This window comes from Carassius carassius, chromosome 22 (genome assembly GCF_963082965.1).
Source record: "Carassius carassius chromosome 22, fCarCar2.1, whole genome shotgun sequence".
NCBI classification, from domain to species: Eukaryota; Metazoa; Chordata; class Actinopteri; order Cypriniformes; family Cyprinidae; genus Carassius; species Carassius carassius.
In genome coordinates, this window is record NC_081776.1 from 17,585,404 (window position 1) to 17,606,930 (window position 21,527).

Below are 21,527 nucleotides of genomic sequence, written 5' to 3' on the forward strand. Positions count from 1 at the left end.
ATGAGTTTAAAACGTCTCTCCTAAAGCAACCATGCTATTTGAGATCATGTGCCTTGCCTTTGTTTAACATAGTAGAGAAAATGCCCAAAGAACCACACATAAATAAGTCTTTATCAGTCTATAATCTGCCATTACAACCCTATAATAATTTTGGTGAAAAGGGATAAAAGTTGTAGGGGTTTTAATGCCACTAGTGTTCATTTTAGCTGAACTGCAGTGAATTGTATGTAGAAGCACATTTTCCCAATGAGCTTGTGTTGCAGTCACTAATCAGAAAGGTCATTGTGAATATTATTCAAAATATCTTCTGCATATAAAATAATAGCAAACACAACATGACGGTGTGCAAATAATGACAGAATCTTTTATATATTCAGCCTTGGAATAACAGCCTATTGTCACAGAGATCTATTATTCTCTTTTCAACAGCACCTTAGTCTGGAGAATAAGTGAAAGTGAAAGTGAAAGTGAAGTGACATTCAGCCAAGTATGGTGACCCATACTCAGAATTTGTGCTCTGCATTTAACCCATCCGAAATGCACACACACACAGAGCAGTGAACACACACACACTGTGAGCATACACCCGGAGCAGTGGGCAGCCATTTATGCTGCGGCGCCCGGGGAGCAGTTGGGGGTTCGATGCCTTGCTCAAGGGCACCTAAGTCGTGGTATTGAAGGTGGAGAGAGAACTGTACATGCACTCCCCCCACCCACAATTCCTGCCGGCCCGGGACTCGAACTCACAACCTTTCGATTGGGAGTCCGACTCTCTAACCATTAGGCCACGACTCCCCCTGATAAAAATAGGTGAATAGCACAACCAGCTCCAAAAATTTAAAAGTGGAAGAATCAGCACTAGATTCCTTTCTATAAAATACTGAGTGACAGGAGTTCACTTTTTGTCTTTCTCCTTTTGTAGCCTTGCATTTGGCCCCTGAGGGAGTTGGCGTGGAGGTGATAGAAACAGGAAGCCAGATAAATTGTGCATGACCCTGGTTTGAAGGATTTTATTATGCTTCAGCGAATGTGCCCTGGCTAGCAAATGAGATGTGATCTAACCCAAAAGATGAGTGTTGAATTAAAGCCCTTCACACAACTAAAGGTTATGATGCTAACACTAACCTTGGTTTAGCCTACAGAAGGGCAGTTGCACTGGTGTGTTATGCTGCTTTCAAATCCTGTTAGAATGATGGTATTTATGAGATGAGTGCAAATAAACGACACCACAATATTGTAATCATTATTAGTTTGTACGCTAAACTTGTTAATGTTTTGTTGATGAAAATACTACTAATTTAGCTAGTTTTCGAGATTTATGTGAGATAAAACCATGGATACTGTGTATCCTTTCACCTTTGTTTTGAAGCAGTAGTGATAAAAAGCTTTGTTCAAAAGTGAAGACAGGAAGAGAAAAAGACATCTTAAAATGACCATTTTATTCTGAACAAAATTATTTGAACACATGTAGTTATGATTTTAGAACTCACAGTAGAATTTTAAGCCAGTGTAACATCAACGATTATTAGTGCTAATTTTGACAAAGTTATTGTGTGTGTTAGCAAATTATGTGTTTGAAAGTCAATCAGTCCCATTATCCAACTAATAGTTTTACTCTCTATATATTGTAGATTTAGACATTATTAATCATGTTTTCTGTCTATTCCAGACCTACATGAGTGGTCTGGCTATTTATTTGCTTTCCTTTTCAGACTGACATGAGTGGTTTGTTGTATAAGCACATGATAGAGACTTTTTCAACTTTAATGCAGAACTGGATTGACACAGGTCAAAGGTCACAGAGGTCAGCTAACTAATCATTTTTATTTTCTGTCAGAACTGCTGCTGAAATGGAAGGTTTTTATATAAAATATCATTGTGCAGCATATTGATTTTGGTTTTTATACTGCTGCTATGCCCTACTGAAGTGTTAGTTTTTGTAAAAGTATGCAAGAATAAAGTAAAACCATAGTTCTACTCAAGCCATTCTTACTAATTACTAACATTTTTAATCAGTAATCTTTAAAGTTAAACTATGCATGAATAACATCTATCTATGTAGATCTATTAATGTGTTTATGTTGAAGCATCAGGGTTTTTTTTCTTATTTTTTTATTTATTGAATTTTAAACCAATTCTAAACAAATATAATCGTCAAAATAAAAGTAATCTTTGTAGATTTGGTTACACCTCTTCAGAGAAGAGGTCATATTTAATTTGACACACGGTAAATGAGGCTATGATGAAACAAATTAAACAATAATAATAATAAAAATAATAAAAAAAAAAAAATTAAAAATGTAATTCATATTTGTGATCATGTCTATGAAAGTGATGACCACTTCGATATGTCCCACCCAATATATATATATACATACATATACATACATATATATATATATATATATATATATATATATATATATATATATATATATATATATATGCTGTTAGGCCTTTAAAGTCAATGCTAATTTATTCTTGACTGAAAAATTTAGAGTTTAATGGATTGTACAGACTTGTTGTACAGACTTACTTCCCATAGCCTTGTTTAGATTAATTTTAAATTAATTTTGTCTGCTGTAACATATTGTCTATTATCTATTATAGTGTACAGTATGACACACATTCTACATGTAAATACAATTATAATATTTAAATAGTACTAACAACATTAATTTACAAGCTTGCTCAAAAACTCTTAAAATTATGCTCATTAGCATCACTTAGATCTTTTTACACTTCAAGATTAATACAGAATTTTAAAATGGTGAAATGGTGATGTTCTAATCTATATATATATATATATATATAAGAATGACCAGTTATCCAGTGCTTTGTGATTGGCCAAATGCCTCAAACATGTGACGGAAATCTTACACCCCTTACCATACTGTCATACCCGGTGTGACAAGAGAAAAACATTAAAACCCATTCTAAATGAGGCATTTGTTGCATCTATTGGGGACATAACTACTGACTATAATGACTTATGAGCAGGGCCGGAGTGGGACCACTTTTCAGCCCGGGAGTTTCAGGCCCAAGACCGGCCCACTTTTTCCATGGTGGAATTCTAAATTAGCACTTTTTCCAAATTGGATAAATGAAGCAACAGTTCAGCTCTTACTATTTTTTACTAGTTTTTATTAATACTATGGTTCAACAAACAAATAATTTAAAGGTTAAACAATAATTCACTTAAGATGATAAGTTAACAAAAAAATATTCCACTATTCCACAAGGATAGGTTGATAAATTAACAAAAGCAGAAAGAAAGAAATAAAAAAAAGCATTTGAAACACTCTTCCACAAACAGGCAAATTTAACTGTTTACAGCACCAACAGCATCAGTAGCCGCCTAAGCAGTGCACTGGTTTCAGCCACTTTATCAATAACTGTGTCATTGCTTATAGACATGTGGATTTCCTTCTCTGTGCACATCAACATAAAAGCCTCCAAGTTGTCCTGACACAATGAGCTTCGTAGCCTATTCTTCACAAACTTTAAAGTTGAGAAGCTTCTCTCACATACAACCTGCGTGATGGACAAAGTCAACAGAAACTTATATGCTAACCCAATCACATGATAAGCATCTGTGAGGAGGTTATACTGTGAGAGTATTAAATGGACACAAATGGCACAGTTTTTGCAGGAGGAACAGGTCCTGCTTTCAAGTTCCATCTCTGGTTCTTCCATATATGGCAGTCCGCCACTATTCTCCTGACCTTCTTGTGTCACCTCACTACATGTCCTGACAGTATAAGCTTCAAGAGAGGACTGTTTCAGTCTGTCCCACTGGTATGCCAGGCTAGAAAGCTCAGTTTGTAATGTGCTAACAGTAGCTCTGTCATCAAACCTAAGCAGACATTTGCTGATTTCCTGGAGTGCTGAGTTAGAGAGCCCATTTCTCTTTATTTCAGGAAAGTTTTTGGGGTCAAGACAAGCAAAATCTGAGGCAAGTTTTGCATTTGCTGAAAACCTTCTATCTATGCTACCTGCCACAGTGTCCAGAATAACATTATGGACATTTACCTCAAAGGCAGAATCAGATGAGGCTACTGGTTCATCATCTAAAAGCTCTCCTGGCATTCTTTTCTTTTTTCGGACACGCTTCTCTGGAAGTGCAGTCTGCACAAGTAGTTCATAGTTGTCCATCTCTTCCAGCTTGTCATTGGCCCAACTCACAAACTTAGCAGCTGCCACTTTCACTCCCTCAAAGTCCCTGACATATTTTTTGAGGTTATCCTTTGTCCCCTCAACCAGACGCTGAGCTGACAAAATATCCACTCCGTGTGTCTGTAGGTACTTGGAGAGGGGGGATGTATGTTGGAAAATGCGAAGGAAAGTTTGAGCAATAAGGATAATCTCATATTTCAGAAGATTTTCAATTAATCTCTTTGCTTTTACCCTCACTGTTGACTTCATACTCCCATCCTTCTCAACAGAGGCTAGGGTCAGCAGCAGGTCAACAAACAATGCATCCTGGGGATTACCAAAAGACCCAAAGACCTTAGTGAGAGCCTGATCCTTAGCCCACCACCTGGTTTCCCCTATTGGGCTCAGTCTCCTGTGATGTGTGTCCTCACTTGTCTCTTCCCAAGTCTGCATGCGTTTATAAGACTCCCTGAGGAAAACTGCCACATCATTTAGAAGTGAGAAGAGAGATGCACTCTCTATGACACTACCTGTTGTGTCTGCCAGTACCAAATTTAAAACATGGGCATAACACCAGACATGAATTTGTGTTGGAGACTGTTCAGACAGGAATGCAGAGAACCCTTTATACGGTCCCTGCATATTTGCTGCTCCATCAGTGGAGTTGCCCACACACATGCCCATATCAATGCCAAGTTTGTCCAATGTGTTCTTTAGTAGCTGTGTCAGATGTTTACCAGTGGATTTTTCACAGTTCACCACAGCAACCAACCGCTCATGAACTACATCTGTGACATATCTGACAATGATAGCACATTGGTCCTTTGATGTGACATCTTGGGTTGTATCGATCTGAACCGAAAACAGTCCCGCCTCTCTAACCTCATCTGAAATTGTGCCCTGGCTGAGAGCATCCACAACTTTCCCAACAATGTCCTTTGATAGCAGAGTCACAAGAGATCCTCTACCTTTTGCACCAGTGTCATGATGCTTCTTGCTCTGCTCAATACAACTGCTAATGTGCTGTTGAAGGCACAGATCATAACGACTCAAAAGTATTACCAACTCCAGAAAGTTGCCATGATTGACTGCAGTATCTTCTAGTGTATAAGCAGCCTCTGCTTTATCCCCTCTGTAACTAAGTCCACATTTGCCTATGACTTTTATCACATCTATTATGCGTTCCATCACCTGACGCTTCTTCTTCACCTGCTCATGATGTAAAGACATTTGTTTTTCTGCCAGAAGGCTTTTTATATCTGCCCTTTTAGCCAACAGAAAGTAAGCATCAGCACTGTCTCTGTGGATCTTACTTTTCTCATGCTCTTCTATCCGCTGATGAACATGTTTCCATGTTTTCATACCTCCCTTTATGAAAGGACTTTCACTTGCAGCAGGTGCAAATGCCAAACACACAGAACAATACAGTGATTGTGTTTTTTCACTGTATGTCAACCACTTGCGGTTGGTGCCATGCTTGCTGTGAAAAACTTTAGCTAGTAGGTGGTGTTTTGTGGGCTGCTGAGGATGGTAATTAAAAAATGTGTCTATATCCTGTGCTTGAGGATGAGCAAAATAATCAAAATGATTGGCTTCCTCATCTACACTTGCATCTACCTGTGCCTCTGGAATCTCTTGCACAACAAATAGGACAGAAAGACATATGCCAGGGGTGTCAGACTCAGATTAGACAGTAGGCTGGATTTGTTGAAATGAGATCTCATGGGGGCCGTCATTGCCATTTTTTTTTTTTCTCCATATTTTATTTAATATTTCCAAATTTATTCAAAAATAATGTTTTTTTACTCAAAAAACATGATACCTACTCTCAGATAAATGAGGCCTATTATTAATCAGATGCAAATAGAAATATAAAACCAGGCCTATTTGAAAGAAAACAAGTTGACAAAAAGATTGAATCCAATATTTAGATTATATAGCATAACAAGTGATTTATAAGCTATTTTTTTTGTAGCCCAGACATTTTTGACCAGGAACATCAAAGGTGTTATAGGGTTTAGAACAACACCTGAGGGTTAAATAACTTTAATTCATATTGTTTACCCTGGTATCCTCTCTACCTGTACCTGTAGTCATTATGGCCTCCTCATTTTCAGCGGGGGACTGGCTTATCTGCTGCTCAGATGCTACAAAAAATAATTAAGAGATCATTTTAGTGCATACACAGATCAAGCTTGAGTTTTGTTATCAATATGTTAATGTGCATAATATTTGCAAAGTCTATGAATCGCCATGTATTGGGTGATACAAAAAGGCAAATATTTTAATTAAATTTTATATTTTGCTTGTGAATAGGTTGACAATGCTACAACGGTATTAGCTGAATAATTATGTTGCAGCGTTGCAAATGCTATGAGGCCTATGATTAATCAGATGCAAATAGAAATATAAAACCAGTCCTAAGTGAAAGAAAACAAGTTGACAAAAAGATTGAATCCAATATTGGGAGATTATATAGCAAAACAAGTGATTTATAAACAATTTTTTTGTAGCCAGGACATTTTTGACCAAAAACAAAAAAGGTGTTATAGGGTTTTGAACAACACCTGAGGTATAACTTTAATTCATATTGTTTACTCTGGTATACTCTCTACCTGTAGCTGTAGTCATCAAGGCCTCCTCATTTTCAGCAGGGGACTGGCTTATCTGCTGTTCAGATGCTACAAAACATAATTAATAATTAAAATAAAATAATAATAAAAAGTAATTTTACTGCATAACGCTACACAGCTCAAGCTTGAGTTGTTATCAATATTAAATTGCATAATATTTGCCAAGTCTATGAATCGTCATGTATTGGATGATACAAAGGCTAATATTTAGATTAAATGTTATATTTTGCTTGTGAATAAGTTGACAATGGTATTAGCAGAATAATTACGTTGCTAATGCTAATCGTAGGCCTAACATTATCTCTCTTTACCTGTTGCCACTTGTGTTTGACTTTGTCCTCTTGAAAATAAATCGGTAAGCTTAACACATTTGGCAGCATCCTCCTCCAATGCCTTTCTTTTTTTTAATCTGGCTTTTTCAGCCCCTCCTGGTCTCTTCCTACCATCCATTCCTCCCTGAAGCGGGCTGGCCCAGCTATCAGTAGCCGCCGGCGGTGCCGCGGTAGCTTTCCTGAGAAAACGATTTGGAGGGTTATGGACCCAACCAACTCTATGGGAGGGGAGGGGAGAACTCCCTCATATGGTACAACCCATGCAGAGGCTGCGCGCTGCTGTGTTAGAATGCGGACGCGGAGCGTGATTAAAAGAGAAGATAGACTCAAACGTGACAAAAAAAAAAAAAAAAATTACTCGGCCAGCCAGCCGGCCCAAAAGTATAGCGGCCCACCGGGAAATCTCCCGATCCTCCCGATTACCCACTCCGGGCCTGCTTATGAGGTGGGGGCATGTTTGAATGAGGCAATTTACGAGGATATGGACGAGTCTTAACTTTTATAAATAATATCTCTTTGGGTTTGGGACTTTAATCTTTGCAACTTTAGGGATCTTATCTATTCACCAACAGCTTGTAACACTCTAAAGAGAAAGGATAATTTTAAATTGCATCATATGACCCCTTTAATGCTGAAAAAATAATAAAAAATAAAGTAATTGCCACCCATGGACAAAATTTTAAGTTTCTGTAGTTCAGTTTGTTCAATGTGCATGTAAAGTACTCTCTCCACCTTCAATACCACGACTTAGGTGCCCTTGAGCAAGGCATTGAACCCCACACAGCTCCCCGGGCGCCACAGCATAAATGGCTGCCCACTGCTCCGGGTGTGTGTTCACAGTGTGTGTGTGTGTGTTCATTCGTCACTTCACTTCAATAAATTGTGACAAGAACAATCATACTTGGCCTTCAAAATTAGCCACTATAATGTTAAAACTAAGTAAAACAGTCCACTAAAGATTCATTCACTCCTCATCTTTGAGGTAAATATTTTGAGAAATTTTAATTAACTCGGGAATGCAACAGTTATGTAGAACTTCCAAATAAATGCTTGGACTGCATCTAGATTTATACTGATCACTGAAATTGTCAGTCACTGAAATTGCATTCTCCACTGAAGACAGACACAGGTACTGCAGCCCCTCGCATTTCATTATGCAACATCAAAGAGGCATGTATGGAAATAAAATGGAAGAAAAACAGTCAGACAAACATGTGCGCAGTCCACTTCCATCTATTGTAGACTCTCCAAAAGATGGAAAAAATGGAATGGAGGAAAAGTTATTTTTCGTTTATTCTGCTTGTCTTTAATTGCCAATGTACAGGAAAGATTAAATGATCTCAGACAGAAGCTTCATCTGTACTTGCTGTCTGTGTGGATTGTTGTGTGGGATCATTGGTTTCCGAGGTTGTGAGCTCAGACAGTTTGGTCATCATATGCCAAGGCTGAGGAAAACAAAAAACAATAATCAATGAAGGAAGTTTGTTTGCAAGTTTGTTTAGGAGAAAGGAGGACAGATGGAAGGAAGTTGAGTAGAGGTAAGATCAATTGGGAGTACATTTGTAAGTTCAGAAAACATGAAATTTGCAAGCTTGAAAGGAATGATATCCGAAGGTTTGTTTGCAAGTTTGTTCAAAATGAAGTTTAGAACAAATGAATACATTTGGAACTTCAGAAGTTTGTCTGGACATGCAGAAGAAAGCAAGAACCATACAAAGGCTTTTTTGAAAGGAATGAGGAAAGGAAGACAGGTAAGTTTATAAGGAAAAAAATACATTTGAATATTCAGACATTTGTTTGCCAGTTTGTTTTGGAAGAAATACATTTTCAAAGGAATTTCAGAAGAAAAAAAAGGTGTATATGTTTGGAAGTTCAGAAGGAAGTTCAAGCAGGAAAATAGGTAGTCAGGCAAGTTTGAAAGGAAGGAGGTTTGTTTGCAAGTGTTTTCAGAAGGAAGGAGGAAAGGAAGGGAGAAAGGAAGGAAGAACATTTCAGTATTCAGAAATTTATTTGAAAGTTCATTTGGAAGGAAGATTTAAAATAATTTTGTAAGGAAGGAAAGGGATTTTATAAGGAACAAAGTACATTTAAAATTCCGGAAGTATGTTTGGAAGTCCAGTAGAAAAGAAGGCAGGAACTATGCAAATTCGAAAAGTAGGTTTGTTTGTTTTGTTTTTTTTTTTTCAGAAGAAAGGAAGCAAGGAATTAATTTTAAAAGGAAGTACATTTGAATATTAAGAAGTTTATTTGAAAGGAAGGAATGTTGGAAGAAAGTAGGGAAGGAAGGGGATTTGTGAGGAAGCCAAAGAATGCAGCAACAGGCTTTTCAAAGATTTGTTTGTAATAAGTTTTCAGAAAGAAGGAGGAAAGGGAGGAAGTAAGTTTATAAGAAAATACATTGGAATACTCAGAAGTTTGTTTGGAAATGCATAAGGGAAGAAAACTGTAGGACCTATTCAAGTTTAGAAGGAGTGAATACATTTGGGAATTCAGGATTTTGTTTGCCTGTTTGGAAGGAAGTTTGCAAGTTCAAAAGGAAGGAGATTCAGAAGTAGAAAGGGAGTTTATTAGGAAGTACATTTTGAAAATGTTTGCAAATTCAAAAGGATATAAGGAAAGAATCAGGGCAAGAAGGAAAATATGACAAAAAGTAAAAAAGAAAAAAAGAAGAAGAAAGAAAAGAAAAGATAAAAACTTTAAAATCATTCTTGCCTGTCGGATGCTGCCTTTAGTAGATAATGATATATATATGATGTATCCAGGTATTAAAATCATAGAAGAGAGGGACATTAACCAGCCAATGCCCTGACCCCAGGCCGGGTAAACATACTTCCCTAGTGTCAGAGGAGTCATTTCTATTGCACTGAATGTGAAAACACCCTACAAACAGGAAACAAAGAAATCAGTTCAGTTTATTAAATCATCATCAGTTTATTAAAGTCTGTGTAAATCAATATTAATATGTGTAAATGAGTTTGTAACACCACAGTAAAAAAAAAAAAAAAAGTGTTATTCACCACCCAGCCAAGATAGATTTAGATCATAGCATTTGCACATACCGATCAGTGTTTGACATCAAAGTAGAATGCTCTCTCTATATATTTTGGGGCAAACCTGACCTGTTGAAAAGAGATTGTCTTCATCCCTCCTGGGGTGGTGACATTCTTCTCTCTAAAAATATGGCACATAGTCTTAGAGTTTGCACTTGACTAACTGGGGTCCAAGTCAGGAAGCAGACAGACTGGCTAAACCGATCATCTTCTAGCCGCCTCACATCACAGAAGTCAGATTATTCTCAGCACATAGAGGGCTCTTTTTTAATGATCTAAACGCAAAGTGTAAAGCGCATGGCGCAGGTGCACTCAGGGCATGTACAAATCAACTTTAGCTATTTTAATGACGGAAAAACGGTTGGCCAGCCCGGGCACATGGTCTAAATGGGTTGTCCCCGCAGACGTCCTTGTTGGTTGATGTACACCACGGTTGCCGTGTTGTTCGGACCAGCATGTGCTTGCCTCGTAAGTGACCTTTGAGATGGTTCAAGGCAAGGCGCACTGCTAACAACTCTAGGCAATTAATGTGCCAATTCAGCTTTGGGCCCGTCCAACCCCCTAAGACTGCATGCATGTTGTACGTGGCCCCCCAGCCGGTGGTAGAGGCATCCATGTAAACCACACCATGCCAGGAGATCTGTTCTTGGGACACCCCTGCCCGGAGGAACGTAAGATCTGACCACGGGGTGAGGGTTTGGTGACAGGCCTGTGTAACTTAGACCCGATGAGTGCCGCACTTCCACGCCCACCTTAGGACTTGGCCATAAAGCCAGTGCTGGAGCGGTCTCATATGTAACAGGCTGAGCGGTGTAAGTGCCGCTGTGGCCGTCAGTTGCCCCAGGAGCCTCTGAAACCGCTGTCCTGCCCTTGAAAGTATTCAACCAGGCTAGCACCAACTGCGCACGTTCCTCTGTGAGGCACGCTGTCTGTTCGACTGAATCTGACTCCATAATGAAAAAAGAGATCATTGTGTGTCAGCGGAATCGATATCCCAATTTCGTTGGTCACCGACGTGATGTCGAGAGTGGCCGACTGAAAGGGAACAAGTGTTAATGATAAATCCCCTGTGAATTTTGTACTGGCTACTGTATACAGTCCACCAAGTCACCATACAGAACTTATTAAAGAATTTGCTGATTTTCTATCCAAGTTAATGCTGGCTGCAGATAAAGTTTTATTTGTTGGTGATTTTGATATACATGTTGATAATGAAAATGATGCATTGGATTCATAGACACTCGTACCCTAAAGAGAGCATCCCGGAAAATGAAGCACAGCTGGAGGAAAACAACACTAGAGGTTTTTTGTATTGCTTGGCAGGAAAGTACACTATCCTACAGAAAAGCATTAAAAACTGAAAGATCTGATTACTTTTTGTCTGTTTTAGAAGAAAACAAACATAGCCCCAGGTATTTATTCAATACAGTGGCTAAATTAACTAAAATAATAAAACATCAACAGGTGTTGACATTTCCCAAAAGCACAGCAGTAATGACTATATGAACTACTTTACTTCCAAGATCGATACTATTAGAGATAAAATTGTAACCATGCATCCATCAGCTACAGTATCATATCACATCACATGCGCTATAGATCCCCTGAGGAGCAATCCCACTCATTCTCTACTATAGGAGAGGAAGAATTGTATAAACTTGTTAAATCATCTAAAGCAACAACATGTATGTTAGACGCTATTCCATCTAAGCTCTTAAAAGAGGTACTTCCAGTAATCATAGATCCTCTTCTGACTATTATTAGTCTTTGTCATTAAGATATGTTCACAAAACTTTCAAACTGGCTGTTATTAAGCCTCTCATTTAAAAAAAAACAAACAAAAAAAACAACTTGACCCCAAATAACTTGTTAATAACATACCAATCTTAAATCTCCCTTTTCTGTCAAAGATACTAGAAAAGGTAGTTTCCTCACAATTATATTCCTTCTTAGAGAAAAATTGTATCTGTGAGGATTTTCAGTCAGGATTTAGATTGTGCTGAGTCTGCTCTCATTAGAGTTACAAATGACCTGCTCTTATAATCTGATCATGGTTGTTTCAAGTCAAGTCACCTTAATTTATATAGCACTTTAAACAAAACAGATTGTGTCAAAGCAACTGAACAACATTAATTAGGAAAACAGTGTGTCAATACTGCAAAATGACAGTTAAAGGCAGTTCATCACCGAATTCAGTGATGCCATCATCCAGCTCAGCTCAGTTTAAATAGTATGTGCAATTATTTGCAATCAAGTCAATGGTATATATCAGTTTAAATATATCACTGATACTATTTAAACTGAACTGAACTGGATGATGACAGCACTAAATTCAGCGATAAACTGCCTTTAACAGAAAATTGACATTACTATTGTCTGCTACTACTATTGTCATTTTGCATTATTGACTTTTTTTCCTATTTAATACTGTAAAGTGATTTGACACAATCTGTATTGTTAAAAGCACTGTATAAATAAAGGTGACTTGACTATAGTGCTGCTTCAAATCAAACACACCTCTTATAGTGTTTGGCAGTGCTTTAAGTGGGCCAGTACGCACCGGTACTCAGTACCGCCACTTCCAAATACAGCTCTTGAGCGTACCGCCACCTCTCCGTGTGCCCAGAACCTGCTTTTAGCGTACCGGTACGCTCATTTGGACATCTGTTTTAATAGAGGTTTTAATCTTTTGCCTGCGCTGCCATTTTTCAGAGCGCCCTTCACAATGCAAGCTTCCTAATTCGTCCCACTGAAAGCAGAGACTACATTACCCATACACCCTTGAGTTTTACAAATAAAAAGCGCATGCGTCGCTTTAGCCGCTGTCAGTAACAACTCAACGTGGCCGGAAAGGATGTGTGAAATGCCCACATTTGGTTCGGTAAAAATTCAAATACAGTGAACAACACTTAATATGCTCTCCTGGCTTCAGACTCTGAGTATTTAAACATCACGGTCAGATTCAGATGACTCACTTGCTGACACTCCACCAAGCCTGAATAATAACGCTGCAAGTCAGACGCAAGCTAATGAAGTAATGCAGTAGCTCTTTCAGGTAGGGTGACCAGACGTCCCGAAAAATTCGGGACAGTCCCGAATCCCGAATCTGGCCCTAATTGTCCCGAAAATTATACTAAAGCAAAATCTTGAGTAGTTATTGATAAACTGATAAACATTAAAAACTGTCTGCGGAGGTTGAGTCGTCCTGCAACCAGCCCCCGCCGGCTGCTTATTGGCTGCAGAATCTTTTTTTTAAGTTCTAAAAAAATACCGTAGGCGGCTAGGCACGAATTTAGATATTCATTTATCTAATTAATCTATATGCACAAAGACAATACGACTTTTTTGTCCCCGTTTTAAAGCTTGATGAAGAGAGCGCAAGTTGCTGCAGCTGCAAGGAGGACAGTGATGCACGCTTACAGGAGTGATTGACAGTTGTGTACAAAAAATGTTGCAGTTAACCTTGGAAAACGCTACATTCTCTCACTGAGAGAGAAGCTGTATTGCATATGTGGGCTTGTTTTAGCTTCGTTTCACCAGAACCACTAACTAAGCATTAGTGCTCTCAGAAGCTGTATACTGACAACCATGAGAACTGAAGCTGTAACATAAGTTTATGTGCATAGAACATGTAACACATTAAAAACTGTGTTTCTGCAATGCAAAAACCACCATAGTTCATATGTCAGAAACATCTTTCATGTTGGCAAGTTTTGCAGTTAACATTGTAAAAAGCTACATTCTCTCACTGAAAGATAAGCTGTATTGCATACGTGGGCTTGTTGTAGCTTCGTTTCACCAGAACCACTAACTAAACATTAGTGCTCTCAGAAGCTGTTTAAGTTTAAGCTCATTAGCGTTAGCGTTACAGAAAGGTCTGATTTACGCACTGTTTCAACAGTCATTGTTTGATTTATTTATTCATTTTTTACAATGACATTTGAGTTCATGATTTTAATGTTGTTGTTTCTTGTGGCAGACTAAAGAGTAATGACAGACGGTCGATCTTTGAATAAAAATGTGTTTAGTTAAGGTTTGAAATTCATTATCTTTTATTATAGGCTACGAAGTCTAATATCATAAGCCCCCCATCCCATCACCCAAGACCACAGACAACCCCTTACTCCCCCCCCCCAGCATCCACATATGCTATATTAGATGTATGACCGCCCCCGCAACCTATGTGTCCGCTCCCACCTGCACCCGCAATGTTTGTGTCCACTCCCGCCCGCTCCTGCGGACTTTATCTCAGAGCTTGTGAAAAGTGTACACAAATAGGTACTCAGACTAAATATTAATTCAAGTAAACATCCAGAATAACATCCCATATAAAAATAATAATAATTTTAAACATGATTGCATTTAAATAATATGAAGTAACCGATGCTAAACCAAAGCACCACACATAACAAAAACATTGGGTAGTTTTCTTTTCTTATTAGCATTAAAAAACATTAACCATTGGAGAAAAACCGCAACTAGCGGCACCTCAGTGTTTAAATGCAGGCTAGGCCTACTGCATACATGCACCAAATGATTAACTATGAAATAACTTTACCATTAAATAAACACAGATAACTTTGAAAAATACGCTAGACATAATTTTAACAAAATAAATAAAAAACGAAATAAAACAAAATACAATGCTTAAAAAAAAATCTCACAGATTTAACATTCACAATAGCTTGCTTAACAGGCTATTGCAAAAAAGAAAATAAATAATACTATATATATATATATATATATATATATATATATGTATAAACAATTAGGCCTACTAGATACATTTTATGTCAGAGCGGGATCTGAGCGGGAATTGGTTTATGGCGAGCGCGAGCGGAATATTAACGGAATAGGCGTCCCATATACAGGACGGGGTGACAGTTAAAGGGTTAAAGAATTTAGATTAGTTTTTAATTTTATTATTATTATAATTATTATTACAATAATAATGTGTGAAAATTCACAGCCCTACAGTCTCTAAGTTTATTCCCATTGCTTGCAGGTGAAGCACTTACCAAGCAGATTATTGGAGTAAAGTAAATCCAGCAATACTTCCAAAAGCCACAAGGCTGATAACCAATCATATCTTCAATATTTTCATAGAATTTATCTGCACCTAAAAAGAGAGAAGAGTTGGATATCTACAATTATCAAGAAAGCTAGATCTGCAAGAATTAGTAAGAGCTCATTCTTCCATCAGTACACCTTGTTCCAATAAGGATTCAGGAACCCAGGCTTTTAACTTTCCCACATGACTCCCTCCTGTTTTCAAGTAGTGTCAAATATTTTCAAGTAATTTTGTCTTGAACCAATAGTTCATGAATGTAAACAGTGTGTAATTACAATAATTACAATGGAAATATTTAACTTGTATTTAACCAAGAATGTTCTTTTAACATAACTGGATGAAGGCCAGATTGAACTGTTCAGTTTTTGAAACTTCACATCACATCAAATATATAGATATACCATAGAACCAGGAAATGGAGATTGTCTCAAAGAAGACCAGGAACAGGAGACACATTCCACTGGCCGAGTAGTAGTCAAACAATTTGAACACATATAAGCCGCCCTAAAACAAAGAACACCCCACCCACACACATTACTATTAGAAACTCAAGAAAACAGTCAATCGTCCTACACAATAAAACAGAAAGGTCTTCAGGTGGTAATCTTTACCTGTGTGATGTTGGAGAAACCGATAACAAAGGATATAATACAGACAATGAGGATGAAGAGTTTATTTCTCTTCCTCAGGACTGTGGGATATTCATCCATTAGAGCAGTTATGAAGCCTTCCACTGTACAAAACTGTAGGGGACAAGTGTAAATAGTTTAAAATAAAAAGCATTAAAGTATTGGAAAACATGTCTGGGCAATTGATTTAGTAAACAATTATAATTTTAGTAGTATATTAGTTAGTTATTTAGTTATTTAACAGTATCTAACAGTAGTTAGTTATTTAAGAACTAGGGTATAAATAAACAGACCAGAATAACCCTAAAACCATTAACCATTAAATCATTAACCCTGTTTTTTTTTTGTTTTTATTTTTGTACAAATGGTGGTGGAGGTGCTGATTTTTAATACAGACTAAACATAAAACATTATTGCTCATACATGTTTAAAGTTTCCACATGTTCTTTGTGGTCTTTTTGAAGAGTGACGAATGGTGCTCAAACGTAGTTTAGGCAGACCACTGCATGACAGCCAGCATCAGCTGATTGTAACTGCTCCCATCACAATTAAATAAGATATATAAGTTCATCCATACAACTTGTTTAGTTTCAATCATTAAAAAGAATTAAGCTCTAAATCTATAGAATATAATAATAATAATAATGCAAAGCTGCTAAATGTACCACCATTAGAGGAGTATTGTGGGTTCAACACAAGCACTATCAATAACTCTATGGTCTCTGAGGCATCATGCCAAATAAAACAAATAATAGGCTCTTCATATAGATTGAAAACAAATTAAATAATAATGTTAACAACTCAATTCACAAAGGTTTTTTTTTAGACATTAACCTTTTTCATGTGTGTATGCATGTGTAAAATACCTGACTGTCCAATCCTAGCATCATGAGCATTGAGAAGAAGAGAATAGCCCAGAGTGAAGACATGGGAAGCTGTGTGACAGCTTGCGGATAGGCCAGAAATGCCAAACCAGGACCTGATATTGATCCACAAACCATCAAACACCATTAGTGTCGAGATGAGTCCACTTTCACCATATCACTATAATATTACCCATATTACTTTAATTAAAGTGCATTTGACATTTTAAGCAATAATTTGTCATGTTTTAAAGTAATACACCTTTTTTTATTTGCTGACTAACATACTGAAGCATATATGAAATACTTTAGATAGTTTTATTCAGTATAACATTTAAAATTATTAAATATATACTTAAATATTTACTTAATGTCTTAAAAAAGGCACTCTACAGTTTGGATAAATGTATTCAATATAACTTTAAACTGTAGTATTTTCATGTAATTGCAATTAACATACAATTGACAGAAAATATTACATTAATTTAAAACAAAGTGTATTAAAGTGTAAAGGTCTTCAAAAGTGTGCATCTTTTGCCAACAATGAAATTTGAGAATTTCTGAGAGACATGATGACCTGAAGCAGCCAGTTCTTCAATGGGTCTCTTTGTGATGTATGACATGAAGCCCACAATGGAAAATATGACGATCCCAGCAAACATACTGGTGCAGGAGTTTATACAGCAAACAATGACAGAATCTCTACAGGAGGAACAAGAATTAAGTCATCTGAATCACAAGACAACAAAGGTACATTGTAAACTGAACATAACTTCAAAGGCACTGTGTTAAAGACAGTTATGCATTTAAGACTGTATGACATGTAATCATCATAAATACATAATTTCTCCACATTTGGACAGAGACTAGTAGTTCTTCCCTGTAGACATCATTGATGTAGGAGTTGTAGCTGCCCAGAGCAATGAGGGAACCTAAACCCAGACCATAAGAGAAGAAGATCTGAGTGGCAGCATCCAACCACACCTGAGAAGAAATTTGAAATTAGAAATATTGATAGTACCAGAAGTTAGAGAACAGGGAAATGTCTGTAAAATGTGTCCATAATTGTTCAATTACATCCTCTGTCGACTAAAACAATGCTAAAGTGTACTTCTTTTTACAAGAGTTTAAATTCATTAAAGTGATACTGCTTTATTGACATAAATATATACTATTGTACAATTCAGTGTCTTTCATTAATAAAAAGTGTGTATAGCTTTGAATTAGTATTCTATGATTATTCATGAGTTAGCATTGCTACTACTGGCTCCCTATTAAACATCGTCTAGATTTTAAAATCTTGCTTATAAAGCCCTGAATGGTTTAGCACCTCAGTATTTGAATGAGTTCTTGTTACTTTATAATCCTCCACGTCCGCTGCGTTCTCAAAACTCAGGCAATTTGATAATACCTAGAATATCAAAATCAACTGCGAGCAGCAGATCCTTTTCCTATTTAGCGCCTAAACTCTGGAATAACCCACCTAACATTGTTCGGGAGGCAGACACACTCTTGCAGTTTAAATCTAGATTAAAGACCCATCTCTTTAACCTGGCTTACACACAACACACTAATAAGCTTCTAATATCCAAATCCGAAGGATTTTTAGGCTGCATTAATTAGGTAAACCGGAACCGAGAACATTTCCCATAACACCCAATGTACTTGCTACATTATTAGAAGAATGGTATCTAGGCTAATATTAGTCTGTTTCTATCTTATTCCGAGGTCACCGTAGCCACCAGATCCAGTCTGTATCCAGATCAGAGGTTTATGCAGTCACCCGGATCCAGTATGTATCCAGACCAGATGGTGGATCAGCACCTAGAAAGGACCTCTACAGCCCTTAAAGACAGCGGAGACCAGGACATCTAGAGCCCCAGATACAGATCCCCTGTAAAGACCTTGTCTCAGATTACCACCAGGACAAGACCACAAGAAACAGATGATTCTTCTGCACAATCTGACTTTGCTGCAGCCTGGAATTAAACTGCTGGTTTCATCTGGTCAGAGGAGAACTGGCCCCCCAACTGAGCCTGGTTTCGCCCTGTTTTTTTTTTTCTCCATTCTGTCACCGATGGAGTTTCAGTTCCTTGCCACTGTCGCCTCTGGCTTGCTTGGTTGGGGTCACTTCATCTACATCGATATCGTTGACTTGATTGAAAAATAAATCCACAGACACTATTTAACTGAACAGAGATGACATCACTGAATTCAACGATGAACTGCCTTTAACTGTCATTTTGCATTATTGACAGACTGTTTTCCTAATGAATGTTGTTCAGTTGCTTTGACGCAATGCATTTTGTTTAAAGTGCTATATAAATAAAGGTGACTTGACTTTACTTGACTTAAACTGAACTGAAATGATGATATCACTGAATTCAGTGATGAACTGCCTTTAACTGTCATTTTGCATTATTGACACTGTTTTCCAAATTAATGTTGTTCCGTTGCTTTGATGCAAACCTTTTTGTTTAAAGCACTATATTAATAAAGGTGACTTGACTTGACTATTACAGTTTAGTTATTCCCTAAAAATGTCAAGCACGCCTCATCAGGTTCTGTGAATGATCTTAAAATATATACATATGTTTTAAGATCTCAGATTCAAGACTTCATTATTTAATGTATAAAATTGTATTTAAAATATCAAATAAATTTCGGTATGTTTAATTTTACCTCAGATTTCAAAAGCTTGTTGAAGTCTGGGGTGACATAGAAGAGGATGCCATCTATTGCTCCAGGGAGAGTGACTCCACGGAAGAACAGAATAAAGAGCATGAAGTAAGGATACGTGGCGGAGAAATACACCACCTAATAAGGAGAGGAGATAAATGAAGAGAAAGAGAGAGAGTGTCATAGAGTAAATAATTTTAAAGTAGGTGTAGAGGACAACATTATTAACTTGTTGGTGTAATGATTTCACTGGCTTATGTTTGATGATTGGTAGGAACATGGTTTTGCTGTGTAGGGTAATGATTGCACTTTATTAGTGATGTACATCAAGGTTATAGACTGCCAGAAAATGCATTTATTCTTGCCCAGTGCAAGCATCACATTAAAATGCAATTATCCTCAGAGAAAAAGCAGATAAAGGAAGCAGTTTTCCTTTCTCGCCAGGAAAAATAAATAATAAATAAATAAATAAAATAGCTTAAAATTTAATACGAAGACATGTCTGTTGGCTTCTCATCAAAGTGCTTAAACTTTGCAATTTCTGCACCACTTATGTTGCCAAATGAACTTGGAAAAGTAATGAATAATATATATAATAAAGGCTTTTTATATTTTATATGTCTAAAAAGTAATGAGATTAAACTGAAAAATAAAAGTGTTTCTGAAGAGATCACAAAACTGTGTAAAGCAAAAACTCTGCAAATAAAAGTCAGAATCAAATTCTTGCAAAAAATAAATTAAAAAATCTTCTTTAGATAATTTTGTTAAAAAAATTATATCATTATATTTTTTTTTATGAAACAACAAAAATCACATAAAAAATACTTTAAAACTTTAAAAATACTTTAGTCTACTGAACTATGATAAAGCAATCTCTGAGAAATATATTTTTCCTCTGAGATTGTCTGGAAATGGAAGAACAAAAAGATTCTAAAATGGGGATGAAAAGCTTGTTTTTAGAAACAATTCTGGGGTGTCGTATGAAAAAAAATAAAATAAAAATATTGGCAGTCGCACCTTGCCTGTCCACTCCACTCCTTTCCAGATTGAGAAATAGACAAGAATCCAAGATAATGCTAATGTTCCAACCAACGGCCAGCGCAATTCCCCTGGTTCCTCCAAACCGTTTGTTAATTGATGCATGTTCCTCCTGTAGAGTAAACGAATATTTAGTTAGACTGTCATTTAACATTATGTGCTTTTGATGAAATAGTTTAACAAATTTGCAAAAGTTCAAATGAGTTGAGTAGGGTTGAGAATGGTTCCAAATGTTCTGGTTCCCGTTCCTGTTCCATTAAAATCATTAAAAAACTATAAATTATAAATTATAAACTATAAATATATTACAGTATACAGATCTTCATAAGTAGGGTTGGGTATAGTTAGACATTTTCCGGTTCCGAATCTGGTTCCATTTAAAGGAACTACTATGTTTTTTTTTGTTTTTGTTTTTTAACTATTTTACCTCCATTGAATGTAGTGTTGCTGGAAGGTAGCTAGTAAGTAATGTTGAGTAATGCTAGTCCATCAATCAGCATATGCCTCAAAGTTAATGTTTTTTTACACTATCAATAACATTTTGCTTTTAAAGCAGGAATAAACTGGCAAAGTAGTCCCTTGATGGCTAAGACACTTGTTCATTTTCCTAAATGAATGAAATATAAACTGTTATACTTATAACCATATATACACACACTCCATAAAGCCCCTTTTTTACAAATAATAATGCATTCAGGAGATGGTGTGATGCAATAAGTGCTTTCCGCATTTTTACACCTGTAAACTAAATAATCTAACCCTCATACTTCCATAAAAATAACAGTCTATTTATTTAGTGGTCCAAGTTAAAGTCAGTATGTATACTAATGACAATATGGGACAAATACAATGTAATTGGCAGAAGGTGCTGCGCGCTGCCGGTACATGTACAGTCAGACAAAACAACGTGCACAGTTATCAAAGGCGCTAGTGCGCACACAGTCATGGGAAAACGATGTGTTCAGCAATAAAATAAATTAATTAAGGAAGCCGGGCGGCGTTTATGTTATTTGGTTTGTGACATTCCTTTACGGGAAATGCCGGCACAAGGCTGCTCACAACACTTGGTCACGTGTC

The 21,527-nt window shown here is 36.9% G+C and overlaps 1 long non-coding RNA gene across 1 annotated transcript; it reads right to left on the bottom strand.

Annotated features, from left to right (window-relative positions):
* Positions 1-15,638: 15,638 nt before the first annotated feature.
* LOC132099076 (uncharacterized) lies at positions 15,639-17,437 on the bottom strand. Its single transcript, XR_009423018.1, has 3 exons — positions 17,311-17,437; positions 15,853-15,984; positions 15,639-15,745 (listed from the first exon to the last, which is right to left on the bottom strand). It is a non-coding gene; the product is annotated as an uncharacterized LOC132099076 (long non-coding RNA).
* Positions 17,438-21,527: the final 4,090 nt, after the last annotated feature.